Source organism: Eufriesea mexicana, unplaced genomic scaffold, assembly GCF_001483705.2.
Source record: "Eufriesea mexicana isolate 0111107269 unplaced genomic scaffold, ASM148370v2 scaffold1647, whole genome shotgun sequence".
In the NCBI taxonomy this organism is placed as follows: Eukaryota; Metazoa; Arthropoda; class Insecta; order Hymenoptera; family Apidae; genus Eufriesea; species Eufriesea mexicana.
Window position 1 is genome coordinate 83,060 of NW_016909752.1, and position 15,524 is coordinate 98,583.

General features: G+C 43.6%; 1 long non-coding RNA gene across 1 annotated transcript; it reads right to left on the reverse strand.

The window, feature by feature from the left end:
- Nucleotides 1-13,436: 13,436 nt before the first annotated feature.
- LOC108548557 (uncharacterized) lies at nucleotides 13,437-14,917 on the reverse strand. The gene is made up of 3 exons (XR_001890268.1): nucleotides 14,774-14,917; nucleotides 14,085-14,144; nucleotides 13,437-13,668 (listed from the first exon to the last, which is right to left on the reverse strand). It is a non-coding gene; the product is annotated as an uncharacterized LOC108548557 (long non-coding RNA).
- Between the last annotated feature and the right edge of the window lie 607 nt (nucleotides 14,918-15,524).

A 15,524-nucleotide genomic window follows, 5' to 3' on the forward strand; every position in this document is an offset into this window, starting at 1 on the left:
GGGGGGGGGGGGGGGAAGGAAAGACACCTAGTCCATTTCGTCTTCAACGCTACGTACGATGCATGTAAAATCTTCGAACGAGAAAACGTAAGGAAGTGTGTACGTTCGCTAGTATAGATATGTTTTGTATCATAGTTCTATCATAGAAATATTAATTAAAATAAAATTACTGTTTCGATGTTAAACGAACTGTGTCGTTCGCTTGCACGTCATTACCTGACCCGTGAACCCGTCTCGATAAAGTCGCGAATCGACCATATCGGTATCTTAACTTTAAAGTCAACGTTTCGCAACGCGTTCTCGCATCCCCGTTGGCTGTCTAGAGATTTTCCCCGCGTTTCTCGCAACCTTCGCGCTTCCTCTGAATTATTTAACACCGCTACGTGATTGGCCGACAAATCCGATATGCCTCAATAATTTACCAATCATACGCGGTCCTTTGTGTTTTATACGCCGCGTTTCGAATAAATCGCATTGCGTATTCAGGAGAGCGAGATCCAGCTCTATTCGGCTGTGAACGCGAACCCTCGCTGCTGTTCCCGAACAGCCTCGGGAACGAAAAGAAAAAAAGCAAAAAAAGAAAGAGAGACGGAGAAAAGATAAGAAGAGGAGCGGAAGTGAGGCAACGGTCTAGGAGGACGAGTAGATCGAAAAGGGAGTGATTTCTAAAGTTGAACGCGAAAGTTTACCGAACGTGTCGAAGACCATCCACGTATAATGCGTGGACGGGAAATTTACGACTATCCCGCGAATAACTTATCCACGGAGATAGCCGATTTCTCGTGTAAAAGGCATGCAAGGCGATTCGTTGGACGAAAGGACGACCGCGGTAATAAAACGCGGAGCGATTCGGTAAGAGGAACCGCTTATCTACGATCGAACGTCTGGCTAAAGTAAACCGAGAGGGAAACGGGTAGTGGAAAGAGCGAGCATTCGATGTAAATTGGCAATTTTTCTCGTGCAGCCTACGGTAATCATTGGCAATTAGACCACGGGCTACCGATAAATGTTATTTATGGCCGCGATTATCCGCGGCGCACCTAGCTGCTCGATGGCTCGCCTAACTATAAAACCCTACCCCTCTGTCCACCGTCTAATTGGTCGGCGATTATTCCTGTTTGTACAAAATGTCGGTACAAGCGCCACTTTACCTCGTCGCGAGCACGGGCGAAAGTTTCTGCTGAATCGCGTGGACCGATTTAATGCTCGCGAAACACGGATACCCGGCAGAACAACTTAACCGGCGGACGCTTTATCACCTCGTTAACTCGAGGTGTCGAACGGCGATATTCGAAACTACGGAATCCCGAGAATTCGAACGAGCGACCGGTTTCGTACGTTTTCGCGAGGGTTATTATTTTTCTTGGCCGACGATGGGCGAGCCCGGTCGTTTAACAGCCCGTCTGGCCATATTTTTCTATGGACACGATTATACGCCGGGACAAAAGCACGGATGAGAAAGCGGCTGTGGCCGAAAATCGTATTCCATCCGGTGAACGTGATTAAAAGGGAAGAACGTACGCATCGCGGTCCTCGCGGTCCTTGAAACAATATTATTATTAAAAGCTTTGCGCGGCCCGGTGATCCACGTGAGTCGACGGAATGACGAAAAGAGCGGTGTGGACAGGCAGAGGTGGCGGCCGAGTGGCGGCGGCGGCTGCGGCGGCGGCGGAGCGGAGGCGGCAGAGCGGAGGCGGAGGACAGGAGGGTAGGCAGAGAGGGTGGCTCGGGAGAGGGTCCGGCGACGGAACAGCGATTAATTAAAAGAGCAAAAACTGTTTTCATAAAATTCATTTGCGGAAATATGCGCCGACTGAAATAATATCCGGCCGATGAGCGCGCGTGTCCCGGCTCGCCGGTTCTCGCAGGCCGCGGCGTTCACGGGGACGCGATGCTCGAGTGAAAAAGCGACGCGAATAAAAATGGAGGCTGCACGAAATGCGAAAGTTTTCGCATTTTTTTACCTTCGCCCAGCGGACCGTGCGTGTATACGTTATCGCGCGCCACTGTGTGGGTGAGTACGTTTATTCTCTTGACCCGGCATCGTAAGCGTATCGTGCATACACCGGTTACAAAGCAACCAATCTTCTCTGTCTTTTCCTTCTTTTCTCTGTCCCTTTCCCCGACCGATTTCATCCCCCGCTCTCTTGCTCCTTCCTTCTCTTTTCTCCCCGACCTCTCCCTCCTTCCCGCTCTCGTTCAATCTCACGGCCGTTCAGTCGTAAAAATATTTCTACGCCTTCCTGGATATTTTTTCCTTCCGTTGCCATACCTTTGCGCGCTTTCCGTTGCCCTCGACCGCCGCCTCCGCTCCCACAGCCGCGCGCCCCGTCCCCCTCGGCCCCTATTATTCTCCGCGACTAGGAGTGGCGCGAAGCGTGATTTAAACGCGCGTAAAAGTGGCCGTTAAAAGGCAAGAAAGCTCCTTAACTCCCGCTTTGATTGGCCAACTCGGTTTATTAAAACGCCCCGGGCGATATTACATATTTTTCTTCTCGCTTGAACCGGGGCGCCACTTCGACGCTACTGTACTTACGCCTCCTTTTCCCGCGACGGTCCCCATTCTTCCGTATTCTTTGTCGAGGTATAAGGCTAGCTGCTCAAATAACCATTTTCTCTTTCTCCGTTCCCTTCCTTTCTCCCGTCCCGGTCACCCTCGGGCCAGCTTCGGCCAGTGTCTTACTACCACACACCGACAACTTTCTTCCTCGCGCCGCGCCCGCGCTACTCCCGGCATCTTTCAACCCTTCCGACTGATATTCCTCGAGAGCGGACGAGTAGGCGAGAGTACAGTCGTTGCGCCGGCTCGGAACGCGAGAGAGAAATATCAAGAAACGATCCGCTTGCGCGCGAATCGCGATCCGTCTACCGGGCTGACACGATCGCGAGGATCGTCGAAAGACTCGTCTTCTACGCGCGACAAACAGCCGGACTCCCTTTTGTAATATTAATTAATAAGGCAACTTCCGCGCAACGGGATACTTGCTGCTAATTAAGAAATACCTACAGAGCGCTCTTTTCCGACGCGGGGGCGAGGAAGCGGAAAAATAAGAGGTAGAAATTCCGCGCTGCTCTGGCACCCTTGGAACGAGGTAAACTTAATCCTCGGCCAAGTTAAACCAACTGCTAAGCTTTTCATTATGCCAAAATGAGCACGCGAAGAAGACGCTGGTCGGCCAGTCTTGTTTCCTTATTTTTCCACCCTTCTCTCTTTTCCCCCTTTTTTCTCCCCCCGCGGTCTCTTATGTCTAATATCGAACGATGATCTTTAATCCTCGCTTTCGACTGCTCGAGATTATCCGGCGAAATTCTTTAAACGTCTCTGGACTCCTTTGCATCGGAATTCTCGAGTTTTGAAGCCCCTTAGCATAGAATACGAGCTTTTCGTTTTCTCTTCTTTTCCTTATTTGTTCGAGAGGGAGAGTATTTCCCAAAGGGATCGTTCGCGATAAAAAAAAAAAAGGAGGAGGAGAGAAGGAGGAGAGATAAAACGGCGGAAAAAAGGAAGCAAGTGGCAAAGGTTGCAGAAGGAAACTCGGGGAACTTCGAATTCAAGCGGTATACGAAAGGCGACGAAAAGTTTTACGAGCGCCACAGCCGTCCTCGCTGGCTGGTTTGAATTGCATCAATTAAAAAAAGCCGTTCCACAAAAATTCCATAACGCGACGGGTGGAGGGCTGCGTCAAATGTCCCTGCACGTTCGCCGCTTTCCATTTCGACCGGCCAGTAAAACCTTTTCATTCTTTCGCACCTCTTTTTCGTTGCATCGTCGATAACGATTACTCCCCCTCCGCGCGATTTAATTTAGCATTTCGTTCCCCGAGATCAGGCCAAATATATCTCGCTTTAGCGGCATGCCGCGTTTTAATTTGTCCGCGAAAATGCGTCTCGCGAAAATTCACCGTATCGGGAAGCACCGTTCGATGATGATCCCGAAATGGATATATACCGATAGAAAATACGGAAAAAAATATGGCGTCTTGACGATCTCGCGCGCCGATATTTCTAAAGTCTCCGAGAAGAAACGAGAAGAGTACTATACTACGGGAAGAACATAACAATGGTACACCTGGAATAGTACGTATAGGAACGGCACTCGAGGTATGCGAACTATGTTCTCATAATACTTTGTCCGGTCGGAGAGGATATATGAAAATGTACGACAAGGGTGGATGGTGCCAAGGGTGAAATCTAGGGTCGCGACGTCCGAAAGGATATTTCTGTCGCGTCACGATACGTTTGATTCGACGCGTCGTTGTTAATTTTTTCGGAATTGAACGGGCGGAACAGAACTGGAAATACGCCTTTGAAGTATTCTCGACTTTTCGTTCCGAAGGAATAAAAATGAGAAACAAAGTCCCGGTGTATCCGCGAGTTTCGACGCGGATATTGGAAGGCTTCGACGTGAGACGGTCGAAGCCTGTGAAAAATCGCACCTAAAGAGAACTCGTTATTCGCCATTGGAACGATAATTTGTTACGTCGCGCGGGGCAATTTAATTCGAAAAAAGCACGATTTAATTTCAGTCCTGAAAAGCAGTCGACGAAGCCGTATCGCTGATATCGAAAAGATCGCGCAGTTTCCGATAAGATGCATTGTCTGGACGACGAATCGAGATAGACAAAGAAGAAGAAAGAGAGAGGGAGAGGGAGAGGGAGAAAAGTTTCAATGGATAGGTATATAATCGTTACCGTGGTCTTACAACGAGGAAGCGAAGGAACGATAAATAGATCTTATCGCGTTAAATTGGGGGAGGACCATGGCGAGTACTAATCGGGTAGGATATTTTTTCCCCCCCGAAAAGGCAGAGGAAAAAGGACGATTCTTCGGGGAGTTCTCGAATGAATCGAGCAATCTTCGAGTCCTTTGTTTTCGAGATCTGCCACTTGTAAATATAATTACCCCAGGCTCCTCTCGGTCGTCCTCCAGCCCCACCCCAGCCGCCAGCTAGTACTTCCACCTGGCCCATCCCATCGTCTCTAATTTGATTCCGCGGTTGTTTTCACCCACCTTCGCCGCCTCCTCTCCTCTGTTCTGGGCTTCGCTCACGCATTGTCTCTTGTCTCTTCATTCAAATTACCCTCCGCTTTCCCATTCTCGCGCCGTTACAACCCCTCCCGTGCCCCGTTCCTCTCCTCCGTCCTGCCAGACCCCGCCGTTTTCACCCTTATTGTTGCGGTTTTATTGAATCCGCTGTGCATTGTCTGCGCGCGAGCGAGACGCGGCCGTTGTTCAAAGAAAATTGGCGCGCAGTTCGAAATACGCGAATATATTCGTCTTTCAGCGGGCTTACCCTGTGCGGCCCGATGAAATCGAGTTTCACGGGTGCGTAAGTACGGTCAAAAGGTACGCTGCGCGGCTACGCTGTTAACGTGCCGACGTGTGCGTGGCTACTTTTTCCGTGCGCGAGTTGTTTTCCTTTTATTTTTTATTTTCACCGTCGGCCGGTTGTCGAACGGTGAAATCGTTGTCCGGGAAAATGGATCGCGAAGAATGGAAGGACGCCGCCTACGATGCGCGCTTTTAGACCGACGCTTAAACGCGTTTCGACCTATAATAATTCCCGGTACGCGGCGATGTTTCGCGCTCGTGCAACTCGCGGTCGAGCATCGCCGTAAATACCAACGACGTCGTTTCCCTCTTCCGCGTATGTATATCGAATGGCCTGCGAAGGTCTCCGTTCCGTTCCGATATTTCCCCGGCATTGTCTCGTTTCCTCGAATATATAAATATGTAAGAAAGCGGAGTTCGTGACCGGACTGCGTTACGCGGACCCGAGCAAAGGAAATATTCGCCGGGAAGAAATCTGTGCCGGCGAGGGGTGTGCAGCATCGAGCGAGGAACGAGGTTCGAGGGTGAAGCAAATAGCGTTTACATATCAGGAATCAAACGGAAACCCCGTACAAAGTGTCAACAACGCGAAGACGGATCGCCTTTGTTTATTCCTCCATTACTTCCGCGTGTACGTTTTATGGAAACGCTAAACCCGGTGCTCGATAAAAAGATACGCAAATATTTTCCAATAAGTTTCGAGTGCACGTCGATAGGTCGTTTCGAATGTTTCACCGAACAAAATCGCTGTCGACAAACAACGGAAGACAGGAGAGGGCGGTGGGACGGGGGGAGGGGCTGGTCGAAAAAAAGGGGTGCTTAATAGCCGTCAGAGTCGCGATTGTTGATTCGTGTAATGAAATCAAGAGTAATCGCGAGGGCGATGGCTTTTGTTCGGGATGCATGAATTTTCGGCGAACGACCATTAATTATTCGAAATTAAATATCCTCCGTAGGTTTTAATTAAAATGTTTACAATGTCGCCCATCCAGATTACCGTCGGCATTTTATGACGTCGATATATTAAAAAGGTGCGGATTCATTCATCACGACTGGATCGGCCGCTGCCGTACAACTCTCCAGCGAAACATCGACCAGGGTTACGCGTCGAATAAATAGTCCAGAGGACGACGATTACCAGCAAGACAAGTAGGGAAAAAATAAAAAGGAATAAAAAATAGAAATAAAAACGAAGGAAAAGAGAGAAGAAAGACTAGACCAGAAGACGCCTAATAGGATATTCCATTTATAAATAATATAAATATATATATATGTGTGTGTGTGTGTGCGTGTGTGCGTGGAATTACGAACGAATCGGGCATGCACGAATCACACGACTCGTTGATCGCCAATTTCCAAATCCAATAATGCAATTATGACGCGTCCCGATAATATTCGTGTAATTAAAATTCCGCGCCCTCCAGCCCCGAGTCCCGTGCCTCCGCTACCATGCTCCCTGACTCTTGCGAGCAAACGATTCTTGTTTGTTTTGCAAACAAAGGGTTTCTCGCAAGGGTTGGAGAGACTTGGAGCAGAGAGAAAGAAAGAGAGGATAGAAGGAGGGTGAAAGTGAAGCACGGAGGAAGGAGGAGAGGAAAGAAGGAGGGGTGGAAAGTGAAAAGGGGGTGCTGGAAAACAGGGGCAGAATTATTACATCTTTTGTTCGAAGGCTCGAACCGCCCCATTTGCGGAATTGCGGATCGCGATCCAGCCGCGATTGCGACCGCTGAATACCGCAGGGTCGGCCGGGCTTTTGTTAGTTTTGACTAATTTCCGCCAGGTAATCTGCTTCAATTCGAATTTCCTCAACCATAATAGCGCGTTACATAGGAATTCGGTAAAATTGTCTATGCGATATCTGCATTCCCGATTAGTTCACGCTCCACTCGGATGGATAGCCATTTTTTTCATTGTTCGCGCGCGAACGAGCCGACGAATCGTTTCGTTCGAGTGAATTTATTTAAATAAACGGACCCGTTTTCCGAATTTTCGTCCAGAGGGTGTAGAAGAACCGAAGCACGGTGATCGTTAAATTTTAATCCCTATGCGACGCGAGGTGCACCATCGACAAAACCCAGCCCCCTTGAGCAAGTTTAATTCTTGTGGGTCCCATCGGTGACTTTATCGCGAGAAATTGCCACGGTCCGGAAACCGTCGTTACACAGCATCGTTACCGTAAGAACTTACTGCGAGCATTGTTACGGCTAATGTTACCGAACTTGGTTAACTTTCAGTTTTACCGTCGATTCGGATTAAGAATTTACGATAACAGCCGACTCTTTGGTTTATACTCCGCCGCGGAAGAACCGAGAAAACGTTTTCGCGAGGCACTTTAATTACGCTCCCGGTCCGTTTGAATATTTATCTTTACGGGGCGGAAACTAGATTTGAGCAACGCCGAGGCACGCATCGTAAATATCTCGTTGGCCGCGTTCGGGAAAAAGGAAGAAAGGTGGGAAAGGGAAATTAAAAGAAAAGTTACGACGCGCGACCGTAACGCATCGAGAAACGGGTAATCAGAGAATAAGCGACTCGAGACTGCGGTTGGAACTCAATGCATCCTGGCCTAGAGCCTGTTCTCGTTACGTATAATTCGATCCATGCATCGTATCGGCTTACCGTCGATTCGATAAATCGGACGACCGGCTGCTCGGACGCGACGTCGACGAGAAACCGAGTAGTCTCGTAGGAAACCGAACATACTGGTCTCATGTATCATCTACTTGCCGGATCGGCACTTTCGCCGCCAGTCAATTACGTTAACGAAGAAACACGGGGTGACAAGCGAGCAAGAGGAGCCGGACCAACTCGGAAACTTGTAACTTCGCTCTGATAACTTGCCATTTTTTCCTCCGTCCAGCTGGTTTCCGCGATAAAGTACTCGCGGTATGACGTTACAGTTCCCCGACGTTAGCTCGGCTAACTTCTGCTAATAACGGCGAGACGTTAACTGGGTCCGATTGGACCGAACAGGCTGAACGACGGAGACGGAAGAAACGCGAGGAAGAAAAACGAGTTCCAGAGCAAGAGGAAGTCTGTTCTTGCTCGCTCGGTTACCTCCACCGAGCTCCTCGAAAACATTCCGATTCTCCTTCCACGACGGGAACAGAGGACTATTTTAACCCTTCTTCCCTGCCTCGTATAATCCTACCCTGTGGTGGCTCTCTCTCGCCGGTTGGTATAATCGCACCACACCGGTATTCCCGCGGGAGCCGTTGCTCTCGACACGATTCCTCCAAAGGATGAAACGACGAAAAGTTTAATGAGCCCGCCTACCACGTGTCCTCGGTCGGTAAAATTGCCTTTTCCTTCTCTTAAAGACCTTGATTTCCGACATTCCTATAATCGAGTTACGGATAACGCGCGTAATTCTCCTTTCCTTCGCGACTCCACCACAACCATCGATGCTTCCAGACGATTGCATTGCCGGATCGAAGAAACCAAACAGGTCATCGCAGTCGTCAACGATTCCGGACGAATATACGCGAAGAAAGTGTACAGTGTAATTTTAATACGCGTAATATGGAGAATTTGGACGACTCCAATCGAATCGACGAGAAGGGAAATTGTCGCCTCTTGCTTTGGTGCTTAGAATGGCGAGAGTAAAAATTATATTTCATCTAATTTCTGAAACCGATAATCAGAAAATGTAAGGAGACAACGTTTCGTTAGTTTTACGAAGAACCTGTTTGCAATTTGTATCTCCACCTCGCTCTCTTTATCCTCGATTTCATCCTAATGAATTTAATCAACGCCATTTTTAGAAAGGATAATAAAAACACTGGTGAAATCCTACGTAGAGTAATGAAACTATGTTACAAAAGAATACATGCTTGCAAAAATGTATAAATTATTACATAAGTACATATCATCGAAATTGAATGTTAAATCGTTTAAAAATTAATAATTTATCGATCATTGCGGCAGAAATGGAGAATTTTTCGACCTACGTTAGGCTGGGTATATAAAAATCGAGACGAGAGTTGATCTAGCTCATTTGCAAACTCGACTATGCGCCGAACACATTCAAATTTGTATTTTCCATTTACTAATTTTTATTTCGAGTTAAGCAATCGTGACTTTGATAGGAAATATACCAGTAACGTGCACGTATGTAAAATAGCCACCACCAACGATAATTAATTAGACACCGAAGAATTAGAACAGTTCTCCAAGAATTTCTTTTCCGAAAACCAATGGCACGCTAAGAGCTACGTGTCGCATTCAAATTACCCACGTTCCATTTTAAAACGTAGATTATTTCACGAATTTTGACTCGAATGCAGACATAAACGTACGCGTAACTCGGCGTTTACGCGCCGCTACAGATGCAATCGTGAGTACGTGCATGGCACGAATGCAGAAATTATGTACATTGCAATAAATATCTAGATTCGCTCTTTAATTTTTACCTGCTTTATTCCACGGTCCCTTCACTCCTAAATCGTGCTCGAAACCTGCACGACACGAAAACCTACTGCTCGTTAAATCGGTGTTAAACCGTATGCACGATAAATATCCCACAGAAAACAGACGTATCGATTGTACGCGGCTCGGCAAGCTTCACGAGCGTTTTACAGCATTTCGAAACATAAACGCGACTGGGCACTAATGGACCAGCTTAAATATGTAAGAGAAACCTGCCCACCGGGTAGCGGGTAACAATAAACTAACACTTAAGACGTACTTCAAGGCACAATGCGAAGTCACACTCTTCGCGCTAACGATCTCACCTCCGAGCTTCAAGCTTTAAGCTTCTTGTACCACCGTCTCTCCGGAGACCGTCCTAGCTGGGTGCGGGATAGAAGAAAGGCGAAAGAGCAGCGAAATTTCGGCAAATATTTCAGTACACCGTTAAATATTTCAAAAGTCATTAAGAAGGAACGAAACGATAAGATGCACGGCAGAGAAATGTAATCAACATTTTTTTCCGCTATACAAAAGTACCTATTTCGTCACGCGAACGATTCTCCGATCGTTTAACCCCTTTGCCTACAATATCGTGCGAGACTCGTGGTAAGGAGATCGGACCAAACATAAATATCACGGGCGGGAGACGTGGTTCGTAGATAGGACTCAATGTAAACAACACGGTCGTGTAATCTGCTCGTTGTGAATTTTCGCTGATGTCTTTCTATCTCGGTGACCTGTTATTCTCGAAATGGCTCGACTTTTGACCGACTTTCTTGTCGATTATGGCACCGAAATTCGCTGCGAAGATTTAAATATGCAAAAAAGGCATACGTAATCGAGTAGACGGAAATCGAATGTTTGGTACGCGGTAATTGCACGTAATAGTTTTTCCACTTCCATTTCGCGAAGACGGAGAGCCAAAAACGCGGTAATTAGCAGTGTACACGGAGTACAAGAGTTTGCAACGGTGCCAAACCGATAGAATTAATAAATGTTTCGAGTTGCATGGAAATGCGGTTGATGAAAAGGAACGATACGTACGACTCCGTTACCCGGTATGACATAAAAGCTAACAATGATGGAAATATTAGTGTTTAAAGCCGCGCAGGGTGTCGTTAACGTTCCTCGCCTTTCCCGTTCGCGAACTAAAAGTTGCTGTCCCCTCGTTGCTCGTCGTTTTTCTTAACGCCCCGCGTTTATACGGCTTCGTGAGCTATAATTCCCGTTTCCTTCGTATAGTGCTTGATACGGCGGAAGAAAAACGTGTTCCCATTCGCCTTGTTCGCAGCGAGTTATGCGACTCCGCGTTATAATGCATATTAAAGTAATCTTTGAAACTATCGTTCGATATTACACGAACCGGCGTTACTCCGCGATTCGAATTAAATTTGAAAATGAAGAGAGAAGGAATGACTCGACGATGACAAATTGCTTGAATTTTTAACAGCGCGAGTGTTTAAGTAGAATTTTTGCTCGCATTCGTTGAATGAAATCGCGATCGAGTTTCCGTCCGTGCATCCTTAAATTTCGCCGTCGTGCCTTTCGATCGCGACGGCCGATAACGGTGGTCATTATAAATTTAAGCGCTTTTAACAAAAGCCACGTTAGCTCACAGCCGTTTCGCACGCAAGCGGCACTTTGCATGCCGCATTCCGGACGACTTGCCACCCTTGTTTGAACTGGCGAACTGGTGTTGCGCTCAAAGTCCGAATGCATAATTAATCGGGTTATCAATTAAAGGAGCGCCGCCTATTCGTGGCCGCTTCGTACGCTCGAATCGATGTTATATGTCGATATTTGATCGGGATGCCGAAAACGGAAACGGGTGCGTGTATTTTCGAGTTGAAAGAATCACGGTATTTCCTATTAAAGTCGCATACTCCTATTTCTAATTTTCACTTCACGATCGATCTGTATTACCATATGCGGATACCGAAAGGCACTCGCCGCCAGTGGCGCTGCTGCAACGTATAGAATGAGTACGCATAGAATATGTATATATATATATATATATTTATACACACTGCGTGTTAGCCGAGGGAGCTAACCAAGACATCGTTTGCATCGAATTTAACTAATTTCAATTTCTAATCTCCGATAATCTTTATGCTTCGATCATTTTACGTCTTTGAATCGATTGTATTCTCTGTAAAAATACAGACGATCGACAGACGGTCGATCAACTGAATTCTCGTCGGTGGAATGGCACGGAAGCCTGTAAACTCTGTTTGATACCGGCGAATTCAATCATTCTCTCTGTTCTACGACACGACAAGGACTAACACAGCCTGTGTAAATATGGGGAGCCACGTGCACTTTACTCGATATTTAATGCGAATGCCAAATCCTTCCGGTGCATTTTCGATTAGCAAGCAGAGAAATGAATTACACGAAAAGACATGGTTCTTCTGTCGAGTGTTCGTAAATTTTTAAATGATCGATAATATTCCGATAAAGGCCGCGATGTAAGGAATACGTGGAAATATCACACACGCAAGATCAGAAAAAGGAAACAATTCGATCGAAATAATACGTAAAATGTGTTTAAACTCACCATATGTAACCATCTTGTCGAAAGATTCTCAAGTGAAAAGTATGGGGACCGTCCTAATTGCGTTTCGAATTCATCATATGTAGCCATCTTGTCGAGAGATTCTCAAGTGAAAAGTACAGAAAGCGTCGCACCGGATAATAATCACTTTTGAGGTACACTTGATACTAACTACTTTACTACCAATCATTACCACCGATTACGTCACTACAAAAATACATTGAGATGTATCAAATTATCAATATCGCACAGTTACTTTAATTTTACAATTATTTTACATTAACATGTCGGCACATGTCACGCACATTTGGAATCACTGATTTAAACTAGAATTTTTATCTGGCGTTAGTGGCGCGCCCTCTGAACCAGGAGCGAAATTAACCGAGCCTTGCCAATGATAAACTAGCTTATCATTGGTTGACACAGTCAAAAATAAGAGATCACTAATTTTATTAATATTGTTGCCATTCTGATCTTGCATACTTTGTCTATGTTAAAATATGTTTCAATCGTTTGACGCCGCGAAATTAGTACGTTATAAATAGATTAATTTTCTAATTTTGAATTTTTTATCATTTGTAATCGTTATCGATATTTTAGATATTTATAAGAGCATCTAATATCTTAAACTTGTGATAACGAGAAAATAGGATATGAAGTGTAGTTTTTAAAGTGGAACACTCGAGTGCTTAATATATGCAATGAAAAAGATAAATGTGGCGAAAAAATTTCCATTCGCTTCGTCGCTGCTTTACTCCACCTTATCAATAAAAGGTAAATCAACAAATGATAAATACTGTGTACTATCCATAATAGCACTCTATCGTAGTTATCGTTGAAGTAGAAACGTAATTTATACGTTTCACATCTTTCGATAGAGTAATACACGGATACCAATGTATAATGCGTATTTAAATTAGCGCGTAGTACTCTAAATTGTTTCTCATCAACTGACTATCGATCAAACGATATACATAGCTGTGCTAGCATTAAAATTATTTGCATATTTGATTAGCGGTTTAGGCAGAAAACAAGATATTCTGTTAAATCTTTATTATATTCTACATAATGAAGACAACAGTTTTATAAAATGCGTAGAAGATATATGTATACATTTAGAATATTTAGTATACGAAAGAAATAACATTTAATACTTTTATTCAATATAATGGCTGCTTATATAATACTAGTAGTTGATCTTTTCATGGATATTACTTTCATAATATTAATTGATAATGATAATGCAATCGGCCTAGGTAGATAAGAACGTCTAAGATCTTGCAGCATCCATTTTCAGGTTAGTATCCAGCTTGGTGTTTAGCATTTGCAAGACTTGCAACCACATTGTCCGCCAGATTTGCAGTTGCAATTATCTGTAACAAAAAATACAAATATATGATTAAGAAATATTTAATGATAGTTTATATGTAATAAACGTGACTCGTGGCAAAATATAGAAAAAGTAATGAATGACTTAAACAATAGCTATAATATTGCAAGTAAAAATTCTTAAATGATTTATAAAAATAATAGAAATCGTTCATTCCATAGATCCTAATCTTATCCGAATAGTACAATGAACTATCACAACGGTCACCGTTAAACGGTCGTTGCCCGAGTTTACAAAAAAAAAGGGTACCGTCAGAAGGGAAAATCGTTACTACATTCCTTCCAAGCAACTTTCGAATTGAATTAAAAATTAACAGACGCAGTGTAATTTCTACAACGTAATTTTCATTTCGAGACATAAATTAATATTTTATAAATAATTTAAATTAAAAATAATTACCTCCGCATCCGGAATCGCAACACTTGCATTTGTCGCCGCACTGACATTGTTGGCACTTGTCTGTAAAAAATTTTAAACATTAAGTAAGAGATACGTATACAAAATATCTTAACAACTTTATTGAGAAAATTTGTGTTAGCTGTAGATAAATTGGTCAACCTCATCAACTGAGGGTTCCCCGTAATAGCGTTTGATGAATAAATTATTGCATTACTTCCTGTATAAAGCAATGACGCTAACTACATATTATAAACGTTCCAAGAAAATACCGCGATTTTCAAAAATTTACCATTTTTTAAATTATTTATCATCAAACGTTTGTATAGAAAAATTCATGAATTCTAATATTATGTTTCATAACAATAATTAAATCTAAAGAAATAAAAGTAAAATAAAGTATTTTAAATACAAGTAGGTAAAATTACAAAAATCAAGTATAAAAAAATTAGTTTAAAAAATTAATAATAATTGTAAGTAACATACAATATAAGCGTGGGTATAAAAAGGTATAAAAATATACCTATAAAATTAAAAACTTTCAGAAATGTATAGAAAATACTAGAACTCGAGTAAGGATAAATAGACTTACAAAAAATTTCACAATAATTTAACGAATTGCATGCATTAAAATTGCATCAGAAATTGCCATATTACATATAAAATTTCTTCAAATTATAACTATCTTTTACCTGTGCACTTATCGCAACCTGGTCCCGGCATCTTCACTTGTAATAGTTACTTCACAATCGAGTCTTCGAATCCGGTGGATGCTGAACGATCACTTGTCAGTTCCGTCGTTCTGGTTCGAATTTATCGATCATCTCCTACCGTGGGCATTCTTATACCAAAGCAACTTAACGGCGTGTGCAACTAGCACCGTGCGTGCCATGCGCAAATCAGGAGCGTACTAATTCGTAGTAGTCCTACGTGGAAACTTTTGAATCTATAAATTACAAATATTTTTTTATATCAATCCGCAGCATTCTTCTTTTTAATAATTTCAATAATTTTATACATTTTTAAATATTAAATGCAATATTCCAGACTTTCCAGTTTTATATTATAAATTGTGTATTACAGCTTATTTCATTAATACAAATTTTACAACTGCGCAATACATGGAAAAAAGAATGCTAAATAATGATAATTCTACTATTACACATCAACATGCTTATAAGCATATTTAAATGCTAACATCAATAGCAAACAAGAATTGTTTAGGGGCCCTCGAACATGTAATTGTACATCCCTGAACTAGTGCAGCACGGACCCAATGAAAAACGGTGCGCGTTACACTACAGTATGAGATAAGAACATTAATATTTCACGAATCAACTTGAATCACTTCTAGGAATTTCATGCAAAGAATGCACTAGTAACTTATAATTAAAATAGTAAATAATTGTATTTATTGATATTTATTTTAAGAGTCTATTAAAA